The 20,730-nt window shown below is 54.9% G+C and overlaps 1 long non-coding RNA gene across 3 annotated transcripts in view; it reads left to right on the forward strand.

Annotated features, from left to right (window-relative positions):
• The first annotated feature begins 2,499 nt into the window (after positions 1-2,499).
• LOC142051462 (uncharacterized) overlaps positions 2,500-20,730 on the forward strand; it is a 269,004-nt gene continuing 250,773 nt past the window's right edge. Inside the window, exons 1-2 of one of the 3 annotated variants that reach the window (XR_012658498.1) lie at positions 2,500-2,527; positions 5,589-5,650. This is a non-coding gene — a long non-coding RNA (uncharacterized LOC142051462). Of the gene's footprint in view, positions 2,528-5,485; positions 5,651-20,730 lie in introns of those variants that run through there. The other 2 variants (XR_012658497.1, XR_012658499.1) reach the window with 2 other exon arrangements.

A 20,730-nucleotide genomic window follows, 5' to 3' on the forward strand; every position in this document is an offset into this window, starting at 1 on the left:
GTTGTACCGGGTGGAACTGGCAGGGATTTGAAATGTCCTAGTATCTACTAGGATGTACTGGGATGTACTGGGAGGTAACTGTTGTGTACTGGGAGTGAACTGGGAGGGAACTGTGAAGTACTGGGATGTACTTAGAGGGAACTGAGATGTACTGGGAGGGAACTGGGATGTACTGGTTGGAAAGTGTTGGGAATTGGGATTTAGTGGGAGGGAACTGGGATGGACTGGGAGGGAACTGGGATGTAGTGGGACATACTGGGAGGGAACTGGGATGTACTGGGGTGTACTGGGAGGGAATTGTTATGTACCAAGGGGGAATTGGGATGTACTGGGAGTGAACTGTGAAGTACTGGGATGTACTTAGAGGGAAGTGGGAGGGAACTTGAATGTAGTGGGAGGGTACTGGGATTTACTTGGAGGAAAGTGGCATGTACTGGGATGTACTGGAATGGAACTGGGAGTGAACTGTGTGTGAACTGTGAGGGAACTGGGATGTACTGGGAGGGAACTGGGATGTACTGGGACGTACTGGGACAGACTGGGAGGGATCTGGGATGTACTGGGAGGGATCTGGGATGTACTGGGAGGCACTACAATGTGCGGGGATGCCCTGGGATGTACTGTGGAGGAACTAGGATGTACAGGCTTGTACTGGGTTGTACCGGGTGGAACTGGCAGGGATTTGGGATGTACCAGGATCTACTGGGATGTACTGGGATGTACTGGGAGGTAACTGTTATGTACTGGGAAGGAACAGGGAGGGAACTGGGATGTACTGGGAGGAAACTGGGATGTACTGGGAGGGAACTGGGACGTAGTGTGAGGACACTGGGATGTACTGTTATGTACTGGGAGGGAAGTGTTATGTACTGAGGGGAACTGGGACGTACTGGGATGTACTGGGAGGGAACTGTGAAGTACTGGGATGTACTGGGAGTGAACTGGGAGGGAACTGGTATGTAGTAGGATGTACTGGGTGGGAACTGGGATGTACCAGGATGTACTGGGAGGGAACTGGTATGTACTGGGAGGGAACTGGTATGTACTGGGAGGGAACTGGGATGTACTGGGACATACTGGCAGGGAACTGGGATGTACTGGGAGGGGATTGGGACGGACTGGGAGGGAACTGGGATGTACTGGGCTGCACTGGTAGGGAACTGGGATGTACTGGGAGGAAACTGGAATGTCCCAGTTGACACCCACTTCCCTCCCAATGCCTCCCAGTATATCCCAGTTTCCTCCCAGTACATCCCAGTAAATTCCAATGTGCTCCCATTACATCCCAGTACATCGCAGTACATTCCAGTTCCGTTCCTGTACATCCCAATACATCCCCGTTCCATGCCAGTACATCCCAGTTTCCTACCAGTTCATCCCCGTACATCCCAATTCCCTCCCGGTTCGCTACCACTTCTTTCCCAGTGCCTCCCAATACATCCCAGTTCCGTCCCATTACATCCCAGTACATCCCAGTTCCCTCCCAGTACATCCCAGGTCCCTCCCAGTACGTCCCAGGTCCCTCCCAGTACATCCCAGGTCCCTCCCAGTACTGGGAGGGACCTGGGATGTACTGGGAGGCACTACAATGTGCGGGGATGCCCTGGGATGTACCGTGGAGGAACTAGGATGTACAGGCTTGTACTGGGTTGTACCGGGTGGAACTGGCAGGGATTTGGGATGTACCAGGATCTACTGGGATGTACTGGGATGTACTGGGAGGTAACTGTTATGTACTGGGAAGGAACTGGGAGGGAACTGTGAGGGAACTGTGAGGGAACTGTGAGGAGGGGGGCGGCCCCCCGGGCCCCAGCCCCTCCCCCCCGGGCCCCAGCCCCTCCCCCCCGCCTGCGGCCAGGCCCCGCGGCCGCCGGCCCCTTCCTCCTCTGCCCGCTCCCGTCGCAGACGGCTCGGTATGTGTCACGAGCGGCAGCCCCGTTCAGCAGCTCTCGGAGGGCGCGCGGCTCTGCCCGGCCGTGACCGGGGCCCGCAGGGGTTTCCTGCTCGCCCCGAGAAGGCGCTGGCCCCGAGCCGGGGCGTCCCGCCCCGCCCGGCCCTCGGCGCCCTCGCGAGCTGAGCGCGGCCCGGCCAGCAGGGGGCGCTGGCGCTCACCGGCTGGGCGCGGGGGCGGTCCGGCGCGGGGGCGGGGCCGGTGGGGGCCGTTCCTTCCGGCCGCCCTTTAAGGGCCGCCCCGCGGGGCTCGGGCTTCCGGTGGCGCGTGCGCGTCGGAGCGGGGGCGGGAGCGGTGCGTGTGGAGGCCGAAGGGCCGGTGCGTGTGGCGGCCGGGTCGCGAGGCGTCCCTGTGCGGTGCCGGGGCCCCTCTGCGGCCCGGCGTGGGAAGCCCGCGGCCGGCGGAGCCTGCTCGGAGCTGGGCGGGGAGCGCCGCGGCGGTCCGGCCGCCGGCAGCCATCCCCTGCGGTGGCCGGCAGCCCCTCGGGACGCCTGGAGGCCTGGCGGTGCCCGAGCCTCGCCTGCGGCAGCCGCCTGAGAGAGCAGCGCGGCCGTGTCCGGGGGCCGGAGAGCGCTGGTGGGTGAGTTCGGGCAGCGGGTGGGTCTCCGTGTGAGGTGAGGCCTGGCGCGGGCCGGGGGGTATCTCCGTGCGGGTCGGGCCGGGGGCGGGGCGGGGGCCGGGCCCCGCAGAGAAGCCCCGGTCGGGCATCGTTCGCTTTTCCACAATGTAGGGCTCTCCCCGGTTATTTTTTGTGTACTGTGTTTTGGGTCACCTGAAACCCTTTGGCCGGTTACGTTTGGTGCGGGGAGATGGCAGGTCTGGAGCCTGAAAGATCTCTGGTGGGGGGTGGGGGAGGTATTTCTTGCCTTAAAACTCTGAGCCCACCTCGTGAGTCTCGTGACTGTGGCAAATGGCTGAGTCGGGCGTTTTCTGATAACTAACTTCTGAACGTGTGCGTGTGTAGGCACGGGGAGATTTGTGCAGTGTGACGGAGCCCCTTGTGCTTCTGTGCTAATGTCTACCTGTTCTAGACCTCCAGAGTTGGAAAGCCTTTGTTTAGTGCCTAGTTGTGCCTGCGTAACAAATGTTTTAGCTGCTGATGGGTTATACCTCTGCTGCGAACTTCTTGCTGGGTGGCTTGATTGTTTCTGGTTGTCCGTGTAAATCTAGGCAGCTATTTTCTGCCCGGTGGTGAAGCCTATCGCTTTGGATAACAAAGGGCAGGAGTGCAATAAAGAAAAAGGTGATTCGTCTGCTGCAGCTCCTTGGAAACAATTCGTTCCTTATTTTCTGCCCTTGGGCAGGCGTTGTGCTTTCCAGATAATGCAGCCTCTCCTGTGCCTGTCCACGCCGTGCATTTTGTCCTGCCCTTGCTTGAAAAGGCTCTCCTTGCCTTCCTCCCCTCTGCTGCAGTTGCCTTAATCTCTCGCTGCTGCTGCTGCTGGAAGAGGGATAAAGGGAGTGTTGTCGATCGGGTTGTTAAAAGCTTTTTCGCGGGCTGTAACGCGCGGGAAAGGGGGGCCGGGGGGGAGGATCAGTTTGCGGGGAAAATGGGAAACCAACATCACCTTCCCCTCCTACGGCGCAGCCCGGCCGCACGGCTCCCCGGGGATGCCCCTGCCCGCGGGTGTACCGTGTGTGCGCCCCCCGCGTGGGGCGGGGGACGACGACACCCCCCCACACACCGTCGGCGGCACTGGGGCAACCCCTGCCCCAGGGCTCCACGCTCGTACCCGGCTCTCCCCGCTCCGGCACGGCACGGGGCTGGACGCACCGAGAAGACCCCGGAGCGGCTTCTCGCGTCCGGGCGAGAACAGGGCCCGGCCCCGAGCAGCAGAGCGGGCACCGCCGGTAGCTCGGAGGAGCGGGGCCGGCTCGGCTCGAGGCGTCAGAGCGAAAAGGGACGAGAACCGTCCCGGAGCGTCCGGGGGTTGGGGGGGTTGGCGGATGGTCCGGTGGCCGGGTTCGGCTCCGTGCCGGGCCGTGGGGCAGCCGGAGCCGCGCCAGAGCAGGTGAGGAGCCGCATGGCCGGGCGCGCTGTGGGTCGGCGGGTTTGGGCTGTGGGGTCTCCCGGTCCGCGGAGCCCCCGGGGGGGCGGCGGGGTGCGGGCAGCAGCGGCCCCGGGCCGAGCGCTGTCGTGGGTCGGTGGTTGGGTTTTGGGGCCGAGCCCGTGCCCGTCCCCGGGGAGTAGGGGCAGCCCCACCCGGCTCTCGACTGCTCCTCGTCGGGGTCGGGCGGCGGCGGCGGCGACCCCGGCGGGGGCTCCTGCGGTGCCGGGCGGGTCCCCCCTTGCCCGCGAGGCAGGCAGGGACCCCGGCTGCTGCCGCCGCGGTTTGCTGGAGGCGGGCCGGGCCCGGCCCCCTGTGGGGTTGGGGTGCGGGCCCGGCGCTGCCGGGGAAACGAGGCCTGCGAGAGCAGGAAGAAAGCGCTGCCGGGCCGGTGCTGGGCTGCCCCGCCGGGGTGCGGGGCCGGGCCCGCGCAGTTCAGTTCCCAAGGCCTCCCCGACAGTGCCCGCGTGGGCCGTGGGGGTGCAGGGCTGCGGGGTGGCTGCGCTCTCCGCGGCCCTGAGCGTTGCCCGTGGGGACTGCGGAGGGGGCCGGGACGCAGCCAGGTTCAGCTGGTTTGGTCCCTGAGCGTGGAGAGCACAGCTCTTCTGTTCCTGGGCCTTGAGAGCAGGCTCCTGTGGCTGACGCCGGGGCCCTGAAACAGATCGAGTCGTGCGTTTTGAGGGCCTGAGCGAGGGGACTAAGTGGTGTGGTTTTGGGCTGAGGAGCAGAGGTCAAGTGCTGCGCTTTTGGGACTTGAGAACAGGCTCAGCAGCTGGGCTTTTTGGCTCAGAACCGGTCCCAAAGTGAGCTGGTTTGGGGGCCAAAAGCAGAAGCCGGTTTGGCTGCTTGTGGGGGTGGCGTGGGGGCATCGGGGGCTGCAGGGGAAAGCAAGGGTTGGGCAGGGTACGAGGACCCTCCCCGGAGGTGGGGGTCCGGTCACATCGGACCCCGAAGTTCGGGAGGCCGGCATGCACCAGAGCGAACTCGCCACCTGAGGCGGGTCTCTGGAGGAAGGGTGCTTTTTGGATCCAGCGCAGCGCACCCTCTTTGGGTCCAGCTCTTCATTCTGCGCTGCTTAGAAGAGTTATTAACCAATTAATTAAACATACAAACTAAGTCACAACAGCTCTATCGGCTCCATCGTGGTTTGGAGCTCTGAATCGGTTTCATTTGGTGTCTAACACATTTTTTCCCCGAGGAGAGGCTACGTTTCAAGTTAATTAGTTTTCTCACAAGTGTGTCAGTCGATAAAATTGAGTTACGATTATTAAAACCACAAAGGTGACAGGAGTCTCACGGATCGGGTCTATTTCTGAAAATGTATTCATCCCATGCAAATGTCATCGGGATACAGATCATCTGCACTTCATGCTCTGACAAGACAAGATGCTGAGACAGGGATGAGCTCCAAAAGGACTACTGAAAAGAAAAAAAACCCACGCACTTCATGAAGTCATGGGGGGTTTTTTTGTTTGCATTTGGGGGGGCGGGGTGGCTTTAACAAAAGAGTGCAGTGTTGGCTGGCAGCAGCCTGCAGAGCATTTTTGCTGCCTGATCTCTCCTGTTCTTCTCTTCCACTCCTCTTTCAGGGCTGTAATTGTCATTTGGATAGTTTTAGAAGAGCAGTTAAGTTCCTCGCCTGTGTCTCAATGTGCTGGTAATACCAGGAAGGTGAATGCTTGAACCGGTCGGGCGGGTGGGAATAACTTGGCTGCAGGTAGAACTTCTGAGGGAAGACCAGCAAAACCAGGAAGCAAATAGCAAGTTCCCAAAAAATGTGCGGGTGTCAAACACATAAAAGTTTTATTGCCGAATGTTTTGTTTTTGGCAATATGTTCCAAATGCCTATTTTTGGTAAACATAACTTTTCAGGAGATTCAGGGTTGTGTGTGGCAAAACATGTCCCTCTGTTTTTGTGTCCTGCCGCACAAACGGCCGGCGGCAGGGCTCTCGTTCCCCGCTCTCGCTATTGCCACAGCAGGGCTGCGATATTTAGACCTAAGGGATGGGTTTAGGAATGGAAGGAGAGAGAACGCCTGTGTTCTGTAAGGGCTATGAATGCTGACCCTTTGCCTCCGTCTGCCGCTTTTCCTGTGCGGGTGATGAAGCCGTTTTACTTTCCTCTGTTGTTCCTGGTCTAAGTAGTTGCAAGGCTGTCGCCGCTGTGGGTGTGCAATTTGTGTTGCTGTGTTTCTGTGGAGTCCTAGCTACGGCTCGCTTCTAGTGTGGCCAAGCGTCAAGGTAGGGCTTTCAGCTTAAAGCTTCAGAAGCGCTGCGTGCCGAGATGGGTGTAGGTGAAACTGCTGTTGCGCCTGCAGCTGTGCTCGCAGGGATGCTGGGTGGCTCCGCATCAAACCGGCGAGGTGCGCGTGGACCTCCGTCGGGCTGCGCCCTGGGTGCGCGAGCGTGCCGTGTTTTTGCTGTTCCGGCTTGTATGTGCGAGGGCTTAACGTTTGATTTAATGCATTTCCTTTAACGGCAGGCTGTAGTTGGGCTCTAGATGGTATTCCTACGTGGGCGCAGGAGCTGTGGAATGGTTAAGCTGTTGCTGTGCCTCCAGGTGACTTGTTCAGTAACACTGTTTTTCCAGGTGCAGATGGATGAGTCGTGCAGGGCAACGGAGGAGAGCCCAGGGGAGCGCTGTAAGAAGGTGAGTCTGTGTGTAGTACTGGAGGGAAGATGTGACTGATGGCTATAGGGCTCCATTATGGGTTTTACTCTTTTTTTTTTTTTTTTTGTGATCTGAGGGTGCTAAGCGATGAGCCGAGCGTGATGTGGGCCCTGGAGGTGAGTCAGGCAAGGTGACCGGTGCTTGGTGGGCTGGAGTAGGTGTTCTTTTTCAGGTTATTCAGGGTTTTTTCTCCTTCTCTTCACTTTCCCATCCCAATTTGGGGCCGATTCCCTCAAACGGGGACTTCCCCCTGTGGGGCTGCTTATGCAGCCTGGGAGCTGCTGCCTGGGCACAAAAATACCTCAAACCCCTTGACTCTGGGCCTGCAATGAGGGGTGAAAATACAGGAAGAATTCTGGTGGAAAGAAAACAACTTGGGGCTTCTGGGAAAGCCAACTCCAGCTGGATTTGTGCGGCTGGAAAGGAAAAAAAAAAAGGGGGTGGGGGGAAGGAACAACAACCTAAAAGCACCCGCCAACCATTCTCATGCACAAAACCGAAAGTGAAAATGACCATTTTTTGTAGGGCAAAAGCACAAAAAATCCCCACAGAACTCAGTAGTTTGGAAAAGCAACCCCAATTATTACATTATGTAAAGAAGGCGGGGGAAAAAAAAAGAAAACCAAACCAAAACCCGATCACAACCCTGATGCCACATGCCTACAAGCAGTTCCTGGGGCTTATTCTGCGGGGGTGGGAACCCAACCTTGTTCCCCAGGTTTGCTGTGCTGCTTCTCCTCCCTCGAGACACTTTGCTGTTTGGTGCAGAGGCAATGAACGGCGCTGCTGGGGCTGCGAGGGGGAAAGGTGCAGAGGAATAGAAGCTCTGTGGATGCAGCCAAGTTACGGTTTCTGGATGGTATTAATCGAGAAGAGTAATTCAGATAATGCTGCTGCCCAGCGACCAGAATTGGGTACTGAGCCCGGGAGCCGCGCACGCGCGGTGGCGTCCCTGTGATCCCCATTGCTCTCTCCGCAGGTAACAGCCCTGCGATGCTGCAGTGCCTGCGAGGTGATGCCGCCGTGCTCGTTGCTGCTTCCTGGTAAGGAAAGGCCTCCTCTGCTCTTGCTGCAGCGTGGTGGTGTGTCGGACACGATTCCCTGTGTCGGGTGAGGCCTAGGGCTGCCGGCGAGGTGAGCGAGCCCCTTTGGTGGGTGCAGGGGTATCTCCTTGTGTGCCTGTACTACTGGGGCTGGTGGGATGGGAAGCTTCAAATGACCCGCCGAGGCAGGCTTCTGGTATGCTAAAGGCGAGCGGGTGAGGGCAGCCCTAGGAGTTACCCGGGAGCTGATAGAAGGGAAGAGGGAAAGGAGGAGGAGGATGATGACCTTTTCCCCCTGCAGCTTCTGGGTGCAGAAGATGGCCGACTCCCCAGCTCACCAGAGCTCCCCCTCAGCCTCCCCTGGCCCCCCTTGCCCCGTGCGCCTGCCCCCAGCTCCAGCACGGGCGAGCTAGGCTACGTGCCTAGGAAGCCTCATCTGGTAAGAGCTGTAAGACACCCACGTATTCTCTTCAGGTGGAGGACGGCCTAGAGTCTGGAGCTGCAGAAGAGGCAGGGAGGAGAGGAGGGGAAAGAAGCATCTGAACGGCTAAATTGTGCCAGCAGCGCTGAGAGCGAGAGTCGCGGTGAGTCCTGGGCCACTGGGGCCCCGTTGCCTCTCTTGTGCGTCCTGGGCCCTCCCTGTCTCTCCCCCGGCCCCCTCTCTTTCCTTACCTGCTGCAAAATTTACTTTTTTTTTGCGCCCCCCCCTCCCCCGCACCTTCTTTCTCCATCTCGCTCTGAGTGTCTCCCTGCCTCCCCGTCTTTTCAGTCCTCCCTCTCTCTGTCCTGTAGCCTGTGGCTCCTTTTTCTTTCTCCGCCTCTCTCTGCCTGGCTCTGGCTCCGTTTTTTTTTTTTTTCCTCCTGCTCTGTCCTGTAGCCTGTCGGTGTTTTGTTGTTCTCTGGCTCTCTTGATCTGACTCCCTGTGTTACCGAAAAACGCGTTAAAATCGGAAACGACTCCTCAACACCAATTTAGTATTAAAGAGCAGGCATTCTTTATTCGCGGCGCCGGATGCACGGGGGATCGCTCCTCCTGGCGTGCGTACCTCACGCACCTTTCCCGTACAATTTGTAGATCAATGTTTTACGTATTCATACATATTCATTATTGTCCTGTCTGCTGATTGGTACAAACTTGCTCGTTCCGTATGTAAATCGCTGCGCAGGCTCGGTTGTCCTCTTCCGTTGTTCTCTTCTGTTACTTGGGTCGGTGGTGGTCTGTGAGTCGGTGGTCGCGATCTCCCCCTGCCGGAATTACCTTTTAGCTTCTCGGCTCTTACTCTTGGCAGTCTTGGCTAGTTTTCTCAGTCCGCTAAGCGAAACAGCGTTTTTTCATCCTTTTCTGACAGAAGCACGTTGTCTGTTGTTCTGTTCGCATTAATGATCGCCTACGGACTAAAATGCAGATCGACAGATACGCTGATTGGTACGCTCCATGTTCCCGTAATGGAACACCGTCTCTGGTTGATTTCATCACTTTGGTTACATTTCCCCTGTTTGGAAGTTCTGAAATAATAATTTTCTCAATACTTCCATCCTAGATCAATAACATTCCACTATGTCAGTTTAGTGTTTGCTTCATGTTCTGAAATTTTTCACTTGATTGTGGTCTCCAGGGTGTATGCAGGTCCCATTTTCTACCCAAAATTTTATTAATTTGTTGAAGTACCTCTGCAAAAAAATGTGGTGCTCTATCAGAGGACATTCCCGTTGGCACTCTAAATCTTGGTATTATTTCTTTCAGCAACGTTTTAACTACTACTCTAGCTTTGTCGGTGCAGCACGAGAAAGCTTCTGGCCATCTAGAAAATTTGTCAATCAGCACTGACAAATACTGCTCTATCTATTTTGTCTGGGTAACTCAGAGAACTTAATTTGCTAATAATTTCCGGGAGAATTTTTTGTTTTGTTACTCCTAAAGGTTGTTTCCTTTGGTTCAGGGGATTATTTCTAGGACAGATTGGACACTTAGCTACTATGGGTTTAACTATTCTTGTCATGCCTACACACGCTACAGATGTTTTTAAACTCAAAACCGTAGCGCCTACAGCCTAATGTGTTTGCTCATGGTTTTCTTTTGCAAGTTCTGTCATAACTTGTGGGGTGGTTGTTGTTATTACTTGTTTTTCTGGTGTTACCTACCATCTCTCTGTGTTTTGTGATGCTTCCAATTGTTCTGCTAATTGCTCATCCAATTTATTATATCTCGGTTTCAACTTTGGAATTCTGATCTGTTTTACTGGTACTAGTGCAAGGATACCTTGCTCTGCAGTCCTCTTTGCAGCTTTATCGGTCAGTCGTTTGCTTATGTTTACAGCCGTCTGGCCAAATTGATGAGCTTTGCAACGCTTTACCGCCACTTCTTTTGGTTTCTGCACGTCTTCCGGAAGTTGGAGAATTTCTTCTTTATGCTGTATTGATGATTCTTGGGCTGATGGCAGTCCTTTCTCCTTCCCAATAGCTCCATGATCGTGGATCACACCAAATGCACGTTTGGAATCAGTCTAGATATTTATCCTTTGTCCTTCTGCCATTCGCAGAGCTCGCTTCAATGCTACCAATACTGCTTTCTGTGCTGAGGTGTTTGCAGGCAGCACCCCTGACTCCATTCCCTCGGCGGCGATAACGACAGCATATCCGGCCATTCGCTTCTCTTCTCGCCCAGAGCTTCTTCCATCTGTAAACAACTCCAGATCAGGATTTTCCCAGAGGTTTGTGTCTCAGGTCTGGTCTGCTGGAATAGACTTGTTCAATAGTTAGCAAGCGATCGTGTTCTAAATTGTCCGTAAGGTTTTCTGTTGTTAAAAACATAGCAGGATTCAGTATAGCAGTAGTCTTCGATTCCACATCGTCTTGTTCTAACAGAACAACTTGATATTTCAACATTCTGCTAAGGGATAGCCAACGACCCCCCTTTTGTTCTAAAACAGTCACCGCTATGTGCGGGACATATACTGTCATCTTCTGTCCCATTGTTAACTTTGGGGCTTCCCGGATCGGCAGCGCTGTTGTTGCTACTGCCCGTAAACACCTAGGCCATCTTTTACTCGCGTGGTCAGGTTGTTTGGAGAAGTAGCCCACAGGTCTCTTCCAGGTTCCCAGTCGCTGTGTCAGCACTCCAAGGGCTAAATGTTGTCTTTCGTGGACAAACAACTGAAAAGGTTTAGCGAAATCAGGTAGGCCTAATGCAGGGGCCATCATCGAGGCTCTTTTCAGTTCTTTGAATGCCGTTTGGCATCCGGGCGTCCAGGTTAAATATTTATCCTTTTGAGTCTTTCAATGCCTCAAATAATGGTTTTACATACAGTCTATAGTTCAGAATCCAGAGCTGATGCTATTTCATTGTTTTCAGAAAAGCTCTCAGTTCCTTCGGGCTGCTAGGTTCGGGAATTTGACAAATAGTTTCTTTCTTTTCACTTTCTAATTGTCTTTGTCTTTGAGATATTTCAAATCCTAAATAAATGGCTGCTTCTTTTCCTATTTGGGTTTTGTTTCTGGAAACTCCGCATCTTCCTTGGCCGAGAAAATTTAAAAATTTCAAAACATTTTTCTTTACTTTGTGCCGCTATCAGAATGTCATCCGCATTCTGTAACAAGATGCCTCTCCCTGGGTTCTGTTTTTTCTATATCTCTAATTTTTTTTTGCCAGCTGAGTCTCAAGTATCGTAGGACTATTTTTAAATCCTTGTGGAAGTACGGTCCATGGTAGCTGTGTCTTTCATTCTGTGGTGGGGCTTTCCCATTCCAAAGCAAATAGGCTTTGACTTTTTATGCCTGGAGGTATGCAAAAGAAGGCGTCCTTCAAATCTAGTACAGTAAACCGTTTATGCTCCTCCTTTAAAAGAGGTCAGTAAAGTGTATGGATTAGCTACTACCGGATGTATATCTTGGACCACCTGATTTATAGCCCTTAAATCGTGAACTAGCTAATACTCTTTGCCTCTAGATTTCTTTACTGGCGACACAGGAGTACTATATTCTGATTCACATTCCACTAAAAGCTCATATTCTGAAAAATTTTATAATTAACTTCTGTAATCCTTTTCGAGCCTCTCGCTTAATAGGGTATTGTTTTTGTCTTACGGGCTTGGCTCCAGGCTTTAAGGTTACTTTTACCGGCTCTGCCCACTTAGATCGCTCCGGAGCTCCGCTCGCTCAAACCAAAGGAATTACTACGTTTTCCACTTCCTCGGGAACCCGTTCCTCCCTGGAGGAATCCTGTAACATAAACGCTCTCGCCTCTGTGGCTTTTGATTCTGGTATTAGTGATTTAATCTCTCCATCTTTAAAAGTTACTTGAGCATCTAATTGACCTAATAGATCTCGTCATAACAGAGGCAGTGGACATTCAGGCATATGCAGAAACTGGTGAGTTGCCCATTGCTTCTCCAATTTAAACTTTAATGGCTCTGAGAGGGGCTAATTTTTCTTTGCCCTGTTGCGCTAGCAACATCTACTGATTTATGATCAAATTTCTCTTCACGTGTATTCAATACCAAATAAGTGGCTCCCGTATCTACCAAAAATTCTATTTCTTCATTCCGTAGCTTCAGTGTAACCAGGTGTTCAGCTAGGGTTGATTCCCCTGGTCTCCTTCATGCCAAGCTACTTCAAGCATTTAACCCAGATCTCTGGATTCAGGTTGTTCTAGTTTCTGAAGGTTGTTTTCTCTCCCCCCGCCCCCATCTGGGGCTGATTGTCTTATGAATATAGAGACCAGCTGAATTGCTTTTTCTGGTTTTTCTGGGTTCAAATGAGTATATTTTCTGGTGGTCACCTTCAGTCTTTCCATAAAGGCTGAAGGGGACTCACTTAATTCTTGTCTCACTTCATAAATTTTGACCAATTTATTGCTTTTGGCATTGCTTGTCTTACTCCAAATAAAATCTCTCTCTGACATCTAGTCAACATTCCCCTGGGTCCTGGCTGATTAGGGTCCCACTCGGGATTTGTAGATGGAAAATTCTTATTCATTGTTCTCTGTAAATTCCCGTTAGCATGTGCTCCCTGCACCTGCCTTCTGGCTGTATTCCATACTATTTTCTTGTCAGTTTCATCAAGCGAAGTATCCAGTATCACAAGTAGAGCAACACTCTTTCAAGTTCTCACCACGTTTTCCTCTTTTCAGAAACATTGCCGTAGAATCTTGTGGACATACCTCACGCTGTTTCTGCTGCTCGGGATGATTCCACGGTGTAAAGAACAAATCAACATATGCCACTTCTTCCCGTTTGCCTTCCCTTTTTACAAAACAACATTAATTGCAAGATGGTACGATATTGCAATGTCTCGTGTTCTGGCCATTTGTGCCCACCTTCCAATTGATACGTTGGCCACCAATGATTGCAATATTCAATTAATGGTTTCCGAGTTAGTGGGTCACCGCCCCCGACGTCTTTCCAGTGCTTCAAAATACATCGCAAAGGTGTTCTCTGTGGGATAGGTTTCCTACTCAGTAATGCTCCCGTCTCCCAGTCGACTAGTAGTTGTGATAGTGCACTATCACAAATACTAGTCAGAGGGACTCCAACCCCCGTTAGAGGTCTCACTGGAAATCTGCCACTGGGATCTGTAGCCCCCTGCTAGATATCCCTGGAGACTTCAACCCCCTGTTGAAGACTCCCCTACCCTCGGGTCCCGCTCCACAGGCTTTCGCCTAGCAGAGACTTACCAACCGAGGCACCTCTTGGCCCCGACCCTGCGTGGCTTTCGCCGCGCCTTACGGGCAGGCCTGTGGGACTCAAACCCGCTATCCTATCCTATGTGGGAAACTAACCCCACGTATTATTCTACCTAAGTTTCTTCTTCAAAGAATGCCTTGTTTACCTCAATCCAGGGGATCTTGCTCAGAATTCTCTGGCCCGGGGATCGGAAGCTCTCCCGGAGAATTCCTCGGGGCCGGCTGCAGGTCCCACGATCCCACGGATCCGTCGAGATTCAAAAGCAGGTTCCCACCTGGGGTGCCAAAACTGTTACCGAAAAACGCGTTAAAATCGGAAACGACTCCTCAACACCAATTTAGTATTAAAGAGCAGGCATTCTATATTCACGGCGCCGGATGCACGGGGGATCGCTCCTCCTGGCGTGCGTACCTCACGCACCTTTCCTGTACAATTTGTAGATGAAAATTTTACATACTCATACATAGTCATTATTGTCTTGTCTAGCGATGGGTACAAACTTGCTCGTTCCGTATGTCAATCACTGCGCAGGCTCGGTTGTCCTCTTCCGTTGTTCTCTTCTGAGTAGGTGGTGTTACTTGGGTCGGTGGTGGTCTGTGAGTCGGTGGTCGCGATCTCCCCCTGCCGGAATTACCTTTTAGCTTCTCGGCTCTTACTCTTGGCAGTCTTGGCTAGTTTTCTCAGTCCGCTAAGCGAAACCGCGTTTTGTCATCCTTTTCTGACAGAAGCATGTTGTCTGTTGTTCTGCTGACATTAACGATCGCCTACGGACTAAAATGCAGATCGACAGGTGCGCTGATTGGTACGCTCCATGTTCCCGTAATGGAACACCGTCTCTGGTTGGTTGATTTCATCGCTTTGGTTACACCTGTTCCTGTTGTTCAGTTTCTTCTTTTTTGGCTTTGTGTGATTCTCTCTGTGATTCTGTTTTTCTCTGCCTCGCTTTTCCCAGCTCCCCGTCCCTCACTTTTAATGCCCGTTATCCTTCACCAGCACACTCTCCCTTGGTTCCCATCCTCGTTTCTGAATTCCTCCTGCTTTGCCACGTAGCCCGTGACTTTTTTCTTAATCTCTCTCTGTCTGCCTCAACGCTCCCCCCGTGCTTTTTAATTCGTCTGCTCTGCTCTGTACCCTGCTACTGTTCTTGCCTTTCTGAGTTCTTCTCTGTCCAGCTCCCTTGCCCTATTCATGAATTCCTGTTCTTCCTGCAGCCACCGCTGTTCCCTGTGACCTCCATCTCTCTCTGTCCAGCTCCCTGTCCCTAGGTTTTAATTCCTGCCTCTGCCCGCTGTAGCCTGTCTAGATGTTTCTCTCGGCCTCTCTCTCTGTCCGGCTCCCTCTCTCTGTGTTCTAATTCCACGTTCTCTGTCACGTGGACCCGTGCTATTTGTTTGTCCTCATCTCTCTCTGTCCAGCTCCTTGCTGCGATGTTTTATTTCCTCATTTCCTCCCTCTCTGTCTTTGTAGCCCATTGCTGTTGGTTTGTTGTTTTTTTTTTTTTTCCACTTGTTTCTTCATGTGTCTCTGTCTGCCTCCCAGTCCCTGATCTTTAATTCCTCCTTCCCTGTAGGCCGCTGTTCCTTTTTTCCATTCTACATTGTGTTCTCTTTGGTCTCGTGTTCTTATTCATTGATTCCCTCCTCGCTGCCCTGTGGCTTGTCCCCATTTTATTGTTGCTTCTCTCTCCCTCTCTCTGGCTTCTTGCCCCTGTTTTTAAAATTCCTCCCTCTCTTCTCTCTTCCCTGTAGGCCGTGTGATCTTTAGCCTTTCTCCATGTCTTTCTGCCCATCTCTCTGTGTCTATTCATTAATTCTTCCCTCTCTGCCCTGTAGCCTGTAGCTTCTGTCCTTTCTCCATCTTGCTGTCCCTGGCTCCCCCGTGACCCTATGCTAGAATTGTTTCTCTCTCCTCTCCGTACGCATTGCGATTCCTTTTGCTCTCTGTCTCCCTTTGGTTTTTTTCTTTTTTTTTTCTGGCTCCCTGTCCCTAATTCTTAATTCTCTGCCTTCTCGTGCCCCATGGTTTGTTCTGTGGGGTTCTCTCGCGGTTCCCTCGCAGTTCCCTCCAGTCCATACTGGGCTATATTGGTCTAGTCCATACTGGGCTATATTGGTCTAGTCCATACTGGGCTATATTGGTCTGTCCCGGCTTCCTCCCACTTCTTTCCCAGTGCCTCACAGTAGGTCCCGGTTCCGTCCATGGGGGGACCTGTGAGGGACCTGTGAGGGACCTGTGAGGGACCTGTGAGGGACCTGTGAGGGACCTGTGAGGGACCTGTGAGGGACCTGTGAGGGAACTGTGAGGGAACTGTGAGGGAACTGTGAGGGAACTGTGAGTAGGGGGGCGGCCCCCCGGGCCCCAGCCCCCCCCCCCCGCCTGGGGCCAGGCCCCGCGGCCGCCGGCCCCTTCCTCCTCTGCCCGCTCCCGTCGCAGACGGCTCGGTATGTGTCACGAGCGGCAGCCCCGTTCAGCAGCTCTCGGAGGGCGCGCGGCTCTGCCCGGCCGTGACCGGGGCCCGCAGGGGTTTCCCGCTCGCCCCGAGAAGGCGCTGGCCCCGAGCCGGCGCGTCCCGCCCCGCCCCGCCCGGCCCTCGGCGCCCTCGCGAGCTGAGCGCGGCCCGGCCAGCAGGGGGCGCTGGCGCTCACCGGCTGGGCGCGGTGGCGGGGCCGGTGGGGGCCGTTCCTTCCGGCCGCCCTTTAAGGGCCGCCCCGCGGGGCTCGGGCTTCCGGTGGCGCGTGCGCGGCGCGTCGGAGCGGGGGCGGGAGCGGTGCGTGTGGCGGCCGGGTCGCGAGGCGTCCCTGTGCGGTGCCGGGGCCCCTCTGCGGCCCGGCGTGGGAAGCCCGCGGCCGGCGGAGCCTGCTCGGAGCTGGGCGGGGAGCGCCGCGGCGGTCCGGCCGCCGGCAGCCATCCCCTGCGGTGGCCGGCAGCCCGTCGGGACGCCTGGAGGCCTGGCGGTGCCCGAGCCTCGCCTGCGGCAGCCGCCTGAGAGAGCAGCGCGGCCGTGTCCGGGGGCCGGAGAGCGCTGGTGGGTGAGTTTGGGCAGCGGGGGGCGGGTGTGTGTCTCCGGGCGGGGCCGGGGGGCTCCGTGCCCCGCAGAGGAGCCCCGGTCGGGCATCGTTCGCTTCCGAACAATGCAGGTCTGTCCCTGGTTATTTTCTTTGTACAGTGTTTCAGGCCACCTGAAAGCCTTTGGCCGGGTAGGTTTGGTGCGGGGCGATGGCAGGTGTGGACCCTGAAAGATCTCGGGTGGGGGGCGTGGGAGGTATTTCTTGCCTTAAAACTCTGAGCCCACCTCGTGTGTCATGTCGTGTTATCATGTCGTGAGTCTCGTGACTGTGGCAAATGGCTGAGTCGGGCGTTTTCTGATAACTAACTTCTGAACGTGTGCGTGTGTAGGCACGGGGAGATTTGTGCAGGGTGACGGAGCCCCTTGTGCTTCTGTGCTAATGTCTACCTGTTCTAGACCTCCAGTGTTGGAAAGCCTTTGTTTAGTGCCTAGTTGTGGCTGCGTAACTGCTGTTGCGCCTGCAGCTGTGCTCGCAGGGATGCTGGGTGGCTCCGCATCAAACCGGCCGCCGGGCGGCCGGGTTGTGCCGCAGAGCATGCCGGGAGCTGTAGTCCTTGCGGCTGCCGGGTGGCCGGGTTGTGCCGCAGAGCATGCCGGGAGCTGTATGCCTGGCGCAGTGGCTGCCGGCCCTGTCACGTGGTTCGCCGGGCGTGGCGGGAGGCGCGGTCTTCCGGCGCTCGGGTGCCGGGCGGCCGTGGCGCGTACGGTACGCGAGGTGTATTTTTGGGGTTGGCTTCGTGTTGATTACTGGGGGCTTGCGGATGCGGCCGCTTCCCGAGAAGCGGTGAGTTCCCCGGGAGCTGACAGAAGGGAAGAGGGAAAGGAGGAGGACGATGACCTTTTCCCCGTGCCCAGGGCGCAGATGATGGCCGCGTCCCCGGCCCACCGGAGGTCCCGCTCAGCCTCCCCTGGCCCCCCTTGCCCCGTGCGCCTGCCCCCAGCTCCGGCACCTCCCCATAAGCGTGCTGCATAGCCTTAGGCCGCCCCCAGGCCCTGTCGTGAAGGCAGCAAGCCGTCCCTCAAGCGCACTGGATTCCCCCTTGGCGCAGGGGCCCTTAGCAGTAGCGTGGGGAGGGAGCGGTGTGTCCAGAAGCCCCTGCGGAAGGAGAGGCTTTGGCCAGGGTCGATCGACGGTAATGACGGTCGCTGTTTCTTCTTTCCCTCTCCCAGAGACCGTGCTGAGGACGTGGTTGTCTGTCCTTCCCCCGGGGATGCCGTTGCCTGCGGCCGTCTCAGGCTCGCGTGGCTTCTCTCTGCCCGTCCTCGCCGTCCTCGCAGCGCAGGGCCGAAAAGGGATAGACAAAGCCCTTCCCGGCTGCGGACAGGAGCTGCCTCGGCTGAAGCTGGAGACGCCAACGAAAGGTAAAGAAGAAGAAACTGAAGGTGCTCTGGCTGCCAGCTGCCTTCCTGCCGCAGGCAAGAGAGAGCCTGTCCATGCAGGTGGGGGAGGAAGGATCCCCCTTCATAGCCCGCAGCGGGCCAGGCCACCAACGTGCACCGTAGGGTCTGTACGCGTAACCCGGAGTTGGGTACGGGCGTGTAGTGCACGAGCGAGCTAGGCTACGTGCCTAGGAAGCCTCATCTGGTAAGAGCTGTAAGACACCCACGTATTCTCTTCAGGTGGAGGACGGCCTAGAGTCTGGAGCTGCAGAAGAGGCAGGGAGGAGAGGAGGGGAAAGAAGCATCTGAACGGCTAAATTGTGCCAGCAGCGCTGAGAGCGAGAGTCGCGGTGAGTCCTGGGCCACTGGGGCCCCGTTGCCTCTCTTGTGCGTCCTGGGCCCTCCCTGTCTCTCCCCCGGCCCCCTCTCTTTCCTTACCTGCTGCAAAATTTACTCTTTTTTTTGAGCCCCCCCCCCCCGCACCTTCTTTCTCCATCTCGCTCTGAGTGTCTCCCTGCCTCCCCGTCTTTTCAGTCCTCCCTCTCTCTGTCCTGTAGCCTGTGGCTCCTTTTTCTTTCTCCGCCTCTCTCTGCCTGGCTCTGGCTCTGTTTTTTTTTTTTTTATTCCTCCTGCTCTGTCCTGTAGCCTGTCGGTGTTTTGTTGTTCTCTGGCTCTCTTGATCTGACTCCCTGTGTTACCGAAAAACGCGTTAAAATCGGAAACGACTCCTCAACACCAATTTAGTATTAAAGAGCAGGCATTCTTTATTCGCGGCGCCGGACGCACGGGGGATCGCTCCTCCTCGCGTGCGTACCTCACATAGCTTTCCCGTACAATTTATAGATGAAAATTTCACATACTCATACATAGTCATTATTGTCCTGTCTGCTGATTGGTACAAACTTGCTCGTTCCGTATGTCAATCACTGCGCAGGCTCGGTTGTCCTCCCAGTACAGTGCGGGGAACGGGGACGTACAGTGCGGGGAACGGGGACGTACCAGGATCTACTGGGTTGTACTGGGAGGGAACTGGGACGTACTGGGAGGCTCTACAATGTCCTGGGATGTCCTGGGATGTAGTGTGGAGGAACTAGGATGTACAGGCTTGTACTGGGTTGTACCGGGTGGAACTGGCAGGAATTTGGGATGTACCAGGATCTACTGGGATGTACTGGGAGGTAACTGTTATGTACTGGGAAGGAACTGGTATGTACTGGGATGTACTGGTATGTACTGGGAGGGAAGTGTTATGTACTGAGGGGAACTGGGACGTACTGGGATGTGCTGGGAGGGAACTGTGAAGTACTGGGATGTACTTAGAGGCAACTGCGATGTGCTGGGAGGGAACTGTGAAGTACTGGGATGTACTTAGAGGGAACTGGGATGTACTGGGAGGGAACTGGGATGTACTGGTATGTACTGGGATGGAACTGGGATGTACTGGGATGTACTGGGAAGGCACTGGAATGTAATGGGATGTACTGGGAGGGAACTGGGATGTACTGGGAGGCACTACAATGTGCGGGGATGCCCTGGGATGTACTGTGGAGGAACTAGGATGTACAGGCTTGTACTGGGTTGTACCGGGTGGAACTAGCAGGGATTTGGGATGTACCAGGATCTACTGGGATGTACTGGGATGTACTGGGAGGGAAGTGTTATGTACTGAGGGGAACTGGGACGTACTGGGATGTGCTGGGAGGGAACTGTGAAGTACTGGGATGTACTTAGAGGGAACTGGGATGTACTGGGAGGGAACTGGGATGTACTGGGTGGAAAGTGTTGGGAATTGGGATTTACTGGGAGGGAACTGGGATCGACTGGGAGGGAACTGGGATGTAGTGGGGTGTACTGGGAGGGGACTGTTATGTACCGAGGGGGAACTGGGATGTACTGGGAGTGAACTGTGAAGTACTGGGATGTACTTAGAGGGAAGTGGGAGGGAACTTGGATGTAGTGGGAGAGAACTGGGATTTACTTGGAGGAAAGTGGCATGTACTGGGCTGTACTGGAATGGAACTGGGAGTGAACTGTGTGTGAACTGTGAGGGAACTGGGATGTACTGTGAGGGAACTGGGATGTACTGGGACAGACTGGGAGGGATCTGGGATGTACTGGGCTGCACTGGTAGGGAACTGGGATGTACTGGGAGGAAACTGGAATGTCCCAGTTGACACCCACTTCCCTCCCAGTGCCTCCCAGTATATCCCAGTTTCCTCCCAGTACATCCCAGTAAATCCCAGTTTGCTCCCAGTACATCCCAGTACATCGCAGTACATACCAGTTCCGTGCCTGTACATCCCAATACATCCCCGTTCCATGCCAGTACATCCCAGTTCCCTACCAGTTCATCCCCGTACATCCCAATTCCCTCCCGGTTCACTACCACTTCTTTCCCAGTGCCTCCCAATACATCCCAGTTCCGTCCCGTTACATCCCAGTACATCCCAGGTCCCTCCCAGTACATCCCAGGTCCCTCCCAGTACTGGGAGGGAACTGGGATGTACTGGGAGGCACTACAATGTGCGGGGATGCCCTGGGATGTACTGTGGAGGAACTAGGATGTACAGGCTTGTACTGGGTTGTACCGGGTGGAACTGGCAGGGATTTGGGATGTACTGGGATGTACTGGGATGTACTGGGAGGTAACTGTTATGTACTGGGAAGGAACAGGGAGGGAACTGGGATGTACTGGTAGGGAACTGGGACGTACTGTGAGGACACTGGGATGTACTGTTATGTACTGGGAGGGAAGTGTTATGTACTGAGGGGAACTGGGACGTACTGGGATGTACTGGGAGGGAACTGTGAAGTACTGGGATGTACTGGGAGTCAACTGGGAGGGAACTGGTATGTAGTAGGATGTACTGGGTGGGAACTGGGATGTAC

The sequence above is a fragment of the Phalacrocorax aristotelis genome, unplaced genomic scaffold (genome assembly GCF_949628215.1).
Source record: "Phalacrocorax aristotelis unplaced genomic scaffold, bGulAri2.1 scaffold_33, whole genome shotgun sequence".
Taxonomy (NCBI): Eukaryota; Metazoa; Chordata; class Aves; order Suliformes; family Phalacrocoracidae; genus Phalacrocorax; species Phalacrocorax aristotelis.